The sequence below is a fragment of the Lactuca sativa genome, chromosome 5 (assembly GCF_002870075.4).
Source record: "Lactuca sativa cultivar Salinas chromosome 5, Lsat_Salinas_v11, whole genome shotgun sequence".
Lineage (NCBI taxonomy): Eukaryota > Viridiplantae > Streptophyta > Magnoliopsida > Asterales > Asteraceae > Lactuca > Lactuca sativa.
Genome location: NC_056627.2, coordinates 15,147,988 through 15,160,474, shown reverse-complemented (window position 1 = coordinate 15,160,474; position 12,487 = coordinate 15,147,988).

Genomic DNA, 12,487 nt, shown 5'->3' with positions numbered 1-12,487 from the left:
CCAATTTGGAAAATTAGACCATATGTTGGGCTTTGACTCGTAGTTGACTTTTGGGCCTTTGGGTTGGGGCTTGGGCTTGAATCAAGCCAAGATAGGGGTAAAGCAGTCTTTTACCCCAACATGGACATATGGTTATGTGTTAGAACCCATATATTAATTGGGTGTTATTTTGATGTTGACAGATTCGGGAATCTGTTAGCCAGCAGCCACAACTTTATCCGTAGGACTTCAACAGTGTGAGGTGAGTCTCCTCTCTGTTTGTGTGAGTCTAAGGCACCAATGCCGACCCATTTAGTTTATGTATGATAGGAAGACTCGGGGGTTAGCCCTAGGCATTATTCATGAAACACCAGGAGTCAGCTCCTGGCACACAGTATGTTATTATGTATGGTAGGAAGACACGGGGGTTAGCCCTAGGCAATATGTATGAAAGACCAGGAGGTGGCTCCTGGCACACTGTATGCTATTATGTATGAAAGACCAGGAGGTGGCTCGTGGCACACTGTATGCTGATTAGCTAAGTAGAGTAGTATGCATGCTAGTTGTCTTTGTGATGCTTGCATGGAAGAGCAGGAGGTGGTTGTTGGCATTTATCTGTGAGACCGAGGGGGTGGCCCCCGACTTGGCAAGAAAGACCACGTGGCGGCCCGTGGCATAATGGAAAGACTATGTTTGGCACATACCACCTTTACTGATTACGATATATGCGTGGCTCATGGTTATGTATGACAATATGCGAGTAGGTATTTATATGCTATACAATATCCGGTTGAAAGAGACCAAAGGGGTAGGCAAGCAGCCATATATGCTAGGTAGTATGTTGATATGTATGGTATGTGGTATTTGGGGAACTCACTAAGCTTCATGCTTACAGTTCTCAGTTTTAATTTTAGGTACTTCGTTTTCAAAGGAAAGGAGTCGGCTCAATCGCAACGCATCACACTATATTTCCGTACATGAGATCTTGGGGATTACACTCTGATATTGTTTTATGATAATATGTTTTGATTATTTCTACTTTGGTTTTTGACATGAGATGTTATTATGGAGGTTCTATTGCTTATGATTTTATAATAACTTATTTAAAAATGAAATTTTTGGCCTGTATTTTTAGGTTGTTATATCTGGTACTTCTTCCTCGAAGGGAAAGGAGCCGGCCTGGTAGCAGCAAATCACACACACAATTTTCCGCACCAGAGATCTATGCGATTTATACTATAATATGATTTTTTATGACATGTTCTGACTAGGGATACATTGGTTTGATAGATGTACTATTATTATGCGATTTTCAGACGTACGGTTTTATATTTGCTTAATTTAAAATGAAATTTTTGGTTCGTATTTTTGGGATGTTACAAGTTGGTATCAGGGCCTTGGTTTGAGGGATTTGGACACACCTTCAGGGGTGTTTGTGATAGGTTTTAGCCATAAGAACATCCTATGTGCTCATGCAAACCCTAATGCTTGGATCTAGGTTTCTCTATTATACATGCAGTTCATCAAAGACTATAAACCCTAGATCTATCATATGATAATCAATATAACATCTGAATTAGGGTTTAGATCATACCTTGATTGTTATGTAGCAATAGCAATCTCAAATCCTCCTTGTAATGACTTTAGAAAGCTTAGAGTCACAAATGTCACTCCTCTAATGGTTCACAAACACCAAGAGCAAGAGGATGAAGAAGAGAATATAAGGAGGCTGCCTAAAACGTGTGGAAACCCTAATCAACAAGTTCACCACGTTTTTGAGCCTTAAGGATCCTTTAAATAGAGAGGCTATTAGGGTTATCTAACAAGGAAACCCTAATTTGGATGCTTAAGCCTAAGCAACCCATGGACTCCTTCCTTAAAGGCCTAGGACGATTTCTAATGGGTTTCCCTATAGAATTCGTCCAACCTTATATTATAAGGTAATCCATAGCCCAATTGCAATTATCTTATAATTACAATTCCAGTCCCTTAAGTTTAATTAATCTCTTTTAGCCACAAAACTAATTACCAATTAATTCTTGACTAATATTAATTAAACAATATGATTTATCCTTTAATATATTATTCTCATAACATATTAACAAATCATAATTAATCCTTTCTCTCCATAATTCATCCTATCAAGTTGCTTTGGTGAAGGCAACCCAAAAGGACCATACACCATCGGGTCAAGTACATACCAAAATAGTTATGGACTTAGACACTAATCCAACAGTCTCCCACTTGGATAAGTCTAATAACTATTCTGCGTATGACTTCCGATCCTGATCTGCAATCGTAGCTTTCCAAAGCCGCTGTCAAGTCTAATCTTATCAGATACACATGTCCTTTAGATAAGGGAATATATTCCTCCATTCTAGATATCGTATAGACTGAAACATGGATTTAAATCATTCTCTCATCTATGTGTTGTTTCCCGTTTTCCGATTTACGACGACTGACAACAGACTACAATTGAACACATCAAATTAGTCCCGGCTTGCCCAAATGCTTTGGGTGTCATCAGTAAATCATCGAGGGGCCGAAAGATATCGCTTTTATCCTACTTTGAATAAAAGGAACGGATAAACTTTGATTCAATACTTGCTTGCACTTACTCACCGAATCACACATAATAATATGTTTTATGACACCAAGTTACTGGTGTGTTTACATATTATCAATGTGTAACCGACTCGCAAGATACAACTCACACATCTTGGTTTCAAGAATATAAGATGTTATCGTCTCACCAATCACTCATGATACAATTTATGAAGTGATCCAAGTGAGCGTGGGTTTAATCCAATGCTCAAATCATATTCATAAGCACTCATGAACGTTGCAACAAACATTTGCTTATGTCCAACACTCTTTAGACAATCCACACACCAATTCATGACAATCTTCATTCATATCTACTTCCAACATATGAACGACTGTGGTCCGTTCGAATAATTTGACTGTTCTGAACCAATTAAATTATTCAGGAAGTCAAAACATGCAAAGTAAAACACAAGAATAATACTAATCCCATATGGCCTCAAACCTTTAAGTATAAATAAAACACCTTTTATTTATCACCATATCGATTACTCATTGTTTGTTGTTTCGGGTAATCAACTTCTTACTTGAATTATTACAACACTTGTCCCATGCTCTTAGAATGCACACGATGTTTACCTATAGTTCTTACTTTGTGAAATAAATCAAATGAACACATTTCAAATCATACTCATTTCACAATTCCCAATCCTTATCATAAGTATAAGAATATCAAATTCTTGCCACTTACAGAATATGTTAGATTCTAACATTTTATGCAATGATTCTTTTGTAATGTCACTGCACTAAGGTCACAATGACTATTGACAATGAATTAGAAAGCTCTCTATCGGAAATTGTTACAAGACAATTCCATAGTTATGATGTCTCTCACTCAAAGTACATTCCTTTGAACATCCTTTTGCATAAAATTTCTAATCTGGACATAGATTCTCATTATCCAACTCCTAATATGGAAACATTTCCATATTTGCCATATGACAACTCATTCTTAATAGAATCTTATCTATTCATAATAATGTCGATATGGTCCATCCAATACCATACTTCCAACTACTCACAAGCGATCAATCCTCAACGAGCTTTGGATTGTCCTTTGATAGTTGTTTAATTATCTTAGTCAAAACCAATTCTTGTCCTTTTTCCCTCTTAATGCGCTAGACATTTGGAAAATTTTAGAATGGTTAAATATTATAGCATTTGCAATCAATCCTATACCCGAAGCGTATGGGACACGATGCATAATGTCTTACATAAAGATATGATACTTTATCAATCTTTTGCCATAATATTTTATGTGGCACATTCTCAAATTCGAACTATGAAGAGGGATGCCATGATCATAATCGAAAATTTAGAGCGCACTATGTATCCTTGACTAAATTTATTAACATTCCACAACCTAAGCCTTTAGATTTGAAATGAAGCATAATATTCTCTCCCTTAATTATAGCAAAACAACTCTTCAACCCTTACGACTTTGCAAAGTATAACTCTTGTTTTCTATAATTAATATTGCTAACTTGCAATACTTGCCTTAATAATCATACAAGCACAACATTTATGCTCCCACTATGATGATTATTATCACATAAGCATAACTCTTATGCTCCCACTAGCTTTGACATGTATTCAGAAACAACTTCAATTCCAGAAAAACAATACCTATTGAATTTCTTAAGTTCATGTTTCTAATACCTAATGCTTTGATAATCCTTTATCTAAGCTTATACAACTTTGCCTTATATAGCTCATATGTGTGTCTAAGCAATTTAGACTAATTGCCAAGTCTCACAATTCGAATCATGGAAAGGGATACCGTAACCATAGTTGAATTCGAGAATCCAATTTTCACAATTACTATCTTCTTAAAATCTTTCTTAGTGAAAGTATTTCCTCACAGTCATTTTCATGAAGGAGGGAATCTTATGACACTTAGATTTTAATGGTGTATGTGTTCCTATCCATGCGAATTTGTCAAAACCAATGTTTGTGACAAATCCAAACTCATATGGACTGAACTTTCTCAATCTTGATTTCTTGCCTTATGGTAACATGAGTGCCCACTATGTCTTCCAAGTAGTTAAGCAGCTCACCCTTTCCTATCAATGTACTTTTCATTGATCAAGGTCCTTGACTTTTATGTATTCAAATGAGAACTCATAGGACTCACATGCATAATTAACTTAATTGGAACCGCACAGAAAACAAGATAGTGTCAATCACGATAGGTTGCAAACCTCAAGTCGTGTGCTAGTGATGATCGATAAGGTTTATTCTTGATTAGTTATTGAAACTTTTCAAGACCATTAAGACTCCCATTGACTCCTTGACATATAAGATTCTTTTGTCAATAAACATTTATTGACAAACAAATATTCAAGAGTTAGTGTAGCTTTTATCAAGACAAAAACACTTCACAAAATTGGTCCTAGTTAGTCTTTGTCTTATCCAAGACATCACAACTTTCCAATTTCAAATGTACAAGAATAAGAAAACCTTTTCAAATTCCACATTTGATGTTTGTTATAAACCTTCTTAAGACTTGTCACTCAATGTCACAATCTTAACTCTAAGACTTGTTTTGGAACGAAGTATGATTGACTTCTTGATTTAACCATTTCTTCAATTCTTGATTCCTCTTCTTAGACATATCATTGCACCAAGACTCACTTAGAGGATCAATTGAGATATGGTTCTTAATCATTAAGACTTATCATAAAACATAATAAAAGGTACTCTCCCTTCTTCTTAGAATAGAGAAACTTTTATCTTTCTGCCTACTTGATTCTTCTTATTCGTTCTGCTATCGAATTAAATCTTTTCAATCAATTCAGAATTATACTTAATCTTGTAAGTATAATCACATTTACTAAACTTTTAGTAAATCATGACGAATATCTTTATTATTCTTGTGGTGGACTTGATCAACACACAACTTTATGTACTCGATCTCCTAGTCCTTCACTTGACACTTTGTCAACGAACTAGTCTAATTTCCAAATATGAACTTTCTCATTCATCGTGCAACCAAGTTGCATGATTCCAAATTTCTGTCCAACTAAAACTTGGGCGATGAGAAACTCTCCCTATTTGGTAAATTCTTGACATTTCCACAATTATCATAATTAAGAATCACATCCATTCGTTGTACAAATATGCAAAACATCAATTTTTTCATAATGATTTCATTGAAAGGAAATAAATAAATAAATAAATATGTCAAACAAAAATTTATTTTATTCATAAAAGCAGCGGAAAACATTTTTCCTTACAATGCAAAATCAACCGAAAAAACTATGTAGTCAAAAATTCCTAACAACTCTATCATAACTCTCTAAGCTCAAAATCTAATCTTCAACTCCATGCGATCGAGATCCATTTCTTCGTGATTAGACTTATCTTGCTCTTTCATCAAGCTTCCTCTCTTTTCACTGATCCTGCAAAACATTCAAATGCAATCTCATCACATTATGTATTAAGAATCAACGAATAGGAGCTTAATGGAGTTAGATAGTGGATTTTACCTGAAGCAAAACCATACTCTTTGACTCTCCCATCTTTTGGACTCTTCAAGCTCTTAGGGCAGACTTGAATCCAACACCCTTTCTCTTGGCAGAAAATGCAGGTCGGTTCTCCTAGAACGTCCTCAGAAGCATGGTTGGTTGACTTTCCCAACAAATATGCTCCATTATTTTGCCATATCATTTCTGATTCAGCAGCAATGAGCATGTAAGTTAGGTTAATGATTTTTTCGTCATGATCCATCATATAATACTTTCTTTTGAACTCATTATATGATTCGAGAAGTGACTGGAGAACCCATTTCACAGCCAGCTTATCAGGGAATGATGCACCCAACATTATCAACCTATCGATGTGTGATTTCATTCCTAGAACGTGGGCAAACATGGGCTTACCATCTTCATGTTGATGGGTTTTGGTCCTAATAACATCCTATGTGCTCATACAAACCCTAATGCTTGGATCTAGGTTTGTCTATTGTACATGCAAGTTATCCAAGACCATAAACCCTAATTCTAGCATTCAAGTAATCATATTAACATGAGAATAGGTTTAAGATATTACCTTGATTGTTATGTAGCAATAACAATCCTAATTCCTCCTTGTATTGACTTTAGAAAGCTTAGAGTCACAAATGTCACTCCTCTAATGGTTCACAAACACCAAGAGCAAGAGGACGAAGAGGAGAGGTGAAGGAGGCTGCCCTAAAATGTGTTGAACCCGAGGAGAAGTCTTGGCCACGTTTTTGGGTCACAAGGGTACTATATATAGTGAGACTTTTAGGGTTATCTAACAAGGAAACCGTAATTTGGATGCTTAAGCCCTAAGCAACCCATGGACTCCTTTCCTAAAGGCCTTGGACGATTTCTCATGGGTTTCCCCATAGAATTCGTCCACTCCTTAATATATGGCAATCCATAGCCCAAATTGCAATTATCCTATAATTACAATTCCAGTCCCTTAAGTTTAATTAATCTCTTTTAGTCACAAAACTAATTACCAATTAATTCTTTGACTAATATTAATTAACTAATATGATTTCTCCTTTAATATATTATTCTCATAATATATTAATAAATCATATTCAATCATTTCTCTCCATAATTCATCCTATCAAGTTGCTTTGGTGAAGGCAACCCAAAAGGACCATGCACCATCGGGTCAAGTACATACCAAAATAGTTATGGACTTAGACACTAATCCAACAGTCTCCCACTTGGATAAGTCTAATAACTATTATGCGTATGACTTCAGATCCTGATTTGCAATCGTAGCTTTCCAAAGCCGCTGTCAACTCTGATCCTATCAGATACACGTGTCCTTTAGATAAGGGATTATATATTCCTCCATTCTAGATATCGTATAAGACATGATTTCAAATCATTCTCTTTGTACTATTTCTCGACTTCCGATTTATGACGACTTACTAATTGAAAAAATCAAATTAGCCCTAGCTCGGCCGAGCATTTACGTTTGTCATCACTAAATCATCTAGGGGCCCAAAGATATCGCTTTTATCCTACTTTGGATAAAAGGAACGAATAAACTTTGATACAATGCTTGCTTGAACTCACTCACCGAATTACACACAACAATATGTTTTATAACACCAAGTTACTGGTGCATTTACGTATTATCAATGTGCAACCGATTTGCAAGATACAACTCACACATCTCGGTTTTAAGAATATAAAATGTTATCTTCTCACCAATCACTCGTGACACAATCCATGGAGTGATCCAAGTGAGTGTGGGTTTAATCCAATGCTCAAATTCATATTCATAAGCACTCATGAACGTTGCAGCAAACATTTGCTTATGTATAATACTCTTCTAGACATTCCACACACCAATTCATGACAGTCTTCATTCATACCTACTTCCAACATATGAACGACTGTGGCCCGTTCGAATAATTTGACTGTTCTTAACCAATTAAATTATTCAGGAAGTCAAAATATGCAAAGTGAAACACAAGAATAATACTAATCCCATATGGCCTCAAACCTTTGAGCATAAATAAAACACCTTTTATTTATCACCATATCGATTACTCATTATTTGTCGTTTCGGGTAATCAACTTCTTACTTGAATTATTACACTTGTCCCATGCTCCTAGCATGCACACAATGTTTACCTATGGTTCTTACTTTGTGAAATAGATCACATTGAACACATTTCCAATCATACTCATTTCACAACTCCAAATCCTTTTCCATAAGTGAAAGAATATCAAATTCTTGCCACTTATAGAATATGCTAGATTCTAACATTTTATGCAATGATCCTTTCGTAATATCAATGCACCAAAGTCACAAAGACTATTGCCAATGATATTACAAATTTCTCTATCGGAGATTGTTACAATACAATTTCTTAGATATGATGTCTCTCACTCAAAGAACATTCCTTTGAACATCCTTTTGCATAAAAGTTTCTAATCTACACATACATTTTCAATATTCAATTCCCAATATGGACACGTTTCCATATTTTCCATATGACAACTCATTCTTAATAGAATCTTATCTATTCATAATAATGTCGATATGGTCCATCCAAAATCATACTTCCAACTACTCACAAGCGACCAATCCTCGACGAACTTTGGATTGTCCTTTGATAGTTGTTTAATTATCTTAGTCAAAACCGATTCTTGTCCTTTTTCCCTCTAAATGCGCTAGTCATTTGGAAAATTTTAGAATCGTCAAATATTATAGCCTATGCAATCGATCCTATACCCGAAGCATATGGGACACAATGCATAATGTCTTACATAAAGATTTGATACTTCATCAATCTTCTGCCATAATATTTTATTTGCTATGTTCTCAAAATTCAAATTGTGAATAGGAATGTCGTAATCATAATCGAAATTTTAAGAACACACTATGTACCCTTGACTAAATTTATTAACATTCCACAACCTAAAACTTTAGATTTGAAATGAAGCATAATATTCTCTCCCTTAATTATAGCAAAACAACTTTACAACTCTTGTGACTTTGCAAAGTATAACTCTTGTTTTCTATAATTAATATTGACAACTTGCAATACTTTCCTTAATAATCATACAATCATAACATTTATGCTCCCAATATCATGATGATTATTATAAACCTAACGCTTATGCTCCCACTAGCTTTGACATGTATTCAGAAACCAGCTTAACTTCCAGAAAAACAATACTCATTGAATTTGTTAAGTTCTTGTTTCTAATACCTAATACTTTGATAATCCTTTATCTAAGCTTATACACCTTTCCCTTAGATAGCTCATATGTGTGTCTAAACGATTAAGACTAATTGTCAAATCTCACAATTCAAATTATGGAGAGGGATACCATAACCATAATCGAATTCGAGAATACAATTTCACAATTACTATCTTCTAAAAATCTTTCTTAGTGAAAGTATTTCCTCACAGTCATTATCATGAAGGAGGAAATCTTATGACACTGAGATTTTAATGGTGTATGTGGTCCTATCCATGGGAATATGTCAAAACCAAAGTTTACGACAAATTGAAACTCATATGGACCGAACTTTCTTAATCTTGATTTCTTGCCTTAAGGTAGCACAGCTGCCCACCGTGTCTTCCAAGTAGTTAGGCAGCTCACCTTTTCCTATCAAAGTACTTTTCATTGATCAAGGTCCTTGCCTTTTATGCATTCAAATGAGGACTCATAGGGCTCACATGCATAATTAACTCAACTGGAACGGCACAGAAACAATATAGTGTCAACACGATAGGTTGTAAGCCTCAACTCGTGTGCTAGTGATGATCGATAAGGTTTATTTTGATTTGTTCTTGAAACCTTTCAAGACCATTAAGACTCCCATTGACTCCTTGAAATATAAGATTCTCTTGTCAATGACCATTTCTTGACAAACAAATATTCAAGAGTTAGTGTAGCTTTTATCAAAACACTTCATAAATTGGTTCGAGTTGGTCTTTGTCTTATCCAAGACATCACAACTTTCCACATTTGATGAATGTTATAAACCTTTTTAATACTTGTCACTCATTATCACAATCTTAACTTTAAGACTTGTTATTGGAACGATGGATGATTGACTTCTTGATTTAACCATTTCTTCAATCCTTGATTCCTCTTCTTAAACATACAATTGTAATAAGACTCACTTAGAGGATCAATTGAGGTATGGTTCTTAATCATTAACACCTATCATAGAGCATAAAAGGTACTCTCCCTTCTTCTTAGAATGGAGAAACTTTTATCTTTCTTCCTACTTGATTATTTTTATTCGTTCTGCTATTGATTTAAATCTTTTTTTAATCAATTCAGAATTACACTTAATCTTATAAGTATAATCATATTTACTAAACCTTTAGTAAATCATGATGAATATCTTTGTTACTCTTATGGTGGACTTGATCAACACGCAACTTTGTGTATTCGATCTCCTAGTCCTTCACTTGACACTTTGTCATTGAATTAGTCTAATTTCCATATACGAAATTTCTCATTCATCGTGCAAACAAGTTGCATGATTCCAAGTTTCTGTCCAATTGAAACTTGGGCGATGAGAAACTCTCCCTATTTGGTAAATTCTCGACATTTCCACAAACAACATAATTAAGAATCAAATCCATTATTGCTAATATTAGAAACCTTCAAACATCAATTTTCATGCATGCCATTGCAAGGATAAATAAATAATATAAAATCAAAATTTATTGTATTGCAGAAAAAATTTGTCCTTACAATGCAATTCATTGAAAAACTATGCTAATACATCTTTCTTAGCAATCTTATTCTAACTCTAAGTAGTAGCTCAAGAATCTAATCTTCGAGAAATGCGATCGAAATCCATTCCTTCACGTTTAGATTCTGCTCACTTCTTCCCTTAAGCTTCCTTTCTTTTCTTCGATCCTACAAAACATCAATTGTAATCTTATCACGTTATGTATTAAGAATCTAGAATAGAAGCTTAAAAGAGTTAGTTAATGGATTTTACCTATATTAGAGCCATACGTTTCGACTCTCCCATCTCTTAGATCTCTTAGGTAAATGAGGCAGCTTCGTCTCCAATGCCTTTTTCTCTTGGCAATAAAAGCAAATTGATTCTTTTGGAACATGACATGGAACTACTTCAGACATTGCCTTTCTCTTATGATCAAACTTTTCGATCATAGCATGTCTTTCGTTGCCATTGTCTATATCCATAGAGGTCTTGAAGGAAGATTCACCAATCAACTTTTCTTTTTCTATTGCGCCAAACCATTGCTGATTCAGCAGCAATAAGCATATAGGTGAGATCTATAAGGGTCACGTCGCGGTTCATCATATAGTACTCTCTTACGAACTCACTATATGAGTTAGTAAGTGGCTGAAGAACCCAATCAACAGCCATTTCCTCACAGACAACGGATCCCAACATTCTTAACCTATCAATGTGTGACTTCATCCCTAGGACGTATGCACACACCGACTTTCCTTCTTTATGTTTACTTGCCAAAAGGGCTTGAGTGAGTTTGAACTTTTCAAGCCTTCGAAATTGTGGGTTAGGGAGAACAATTGGAGGAGGTGGAGGAAGTGAAGCATGATTTCTTGTTCCTCGATCGAATCGTGTAATACCATCTTCATGTGGAATGCTTGTTCCACAGGATTTGGGAAGACCATAGTTGTCGAACTTTGACATCTACAAAATGGGAGAAAATGAATTCAAGTTAGTTGATTGATTGAGTCCTTAGTAAATCACCCAAATGAGATACTAAGGCTAGGACCCAACACAATATCCTACAACTCGGGAGAGGGATGCCGTAACCCAAGTTGCAGAACATTTGAAGGTAAGTGAATGACGATTCACTAATTTCCACCATGAAAAACGAAAAAAGAAATTTAAGTTTTAAATCTATGAAAACTCCTAGATCCTATGATATTCATTGAACATTTCAATGTCATGTTTAAATCTCGATATGCCCCTCTTGTTTGTGACTGGGATGTCGAGGATCACAAAGCGGGTGTGAATAACCATGCAAACTACATGGTGCCCCCACATGTTACAGTCACCTATTCGATGTGCCGGTAAACCACACACGCTCCACCGAACTATGACAAACATTGAGTCACCCTTTCCTACCTTTGCTTAGAACGATTTAGTGTGCCGACAAACCACACACGCTCCACTAATGTCTTTGCAAGGGCACAAAGTGTAATATCATGGAATTGAATCAATTCACTTTTGCCTAAGTAACTAAGATTGGGAATTTGTAAAACATTTAGCTACTTTTGTAATTCATTATACTTATAATGGAAGGTTTCGTCCTATCCTACCCGTTCGGCTAACGACCCTCCACTAGTCAAGAGTGCGGTGGGTAAGAGTGGATACCCATTCAATCGCCATTTTATAGGCAATTTCCTTAAACACCCCTTATAGACCAGCTTCGTGA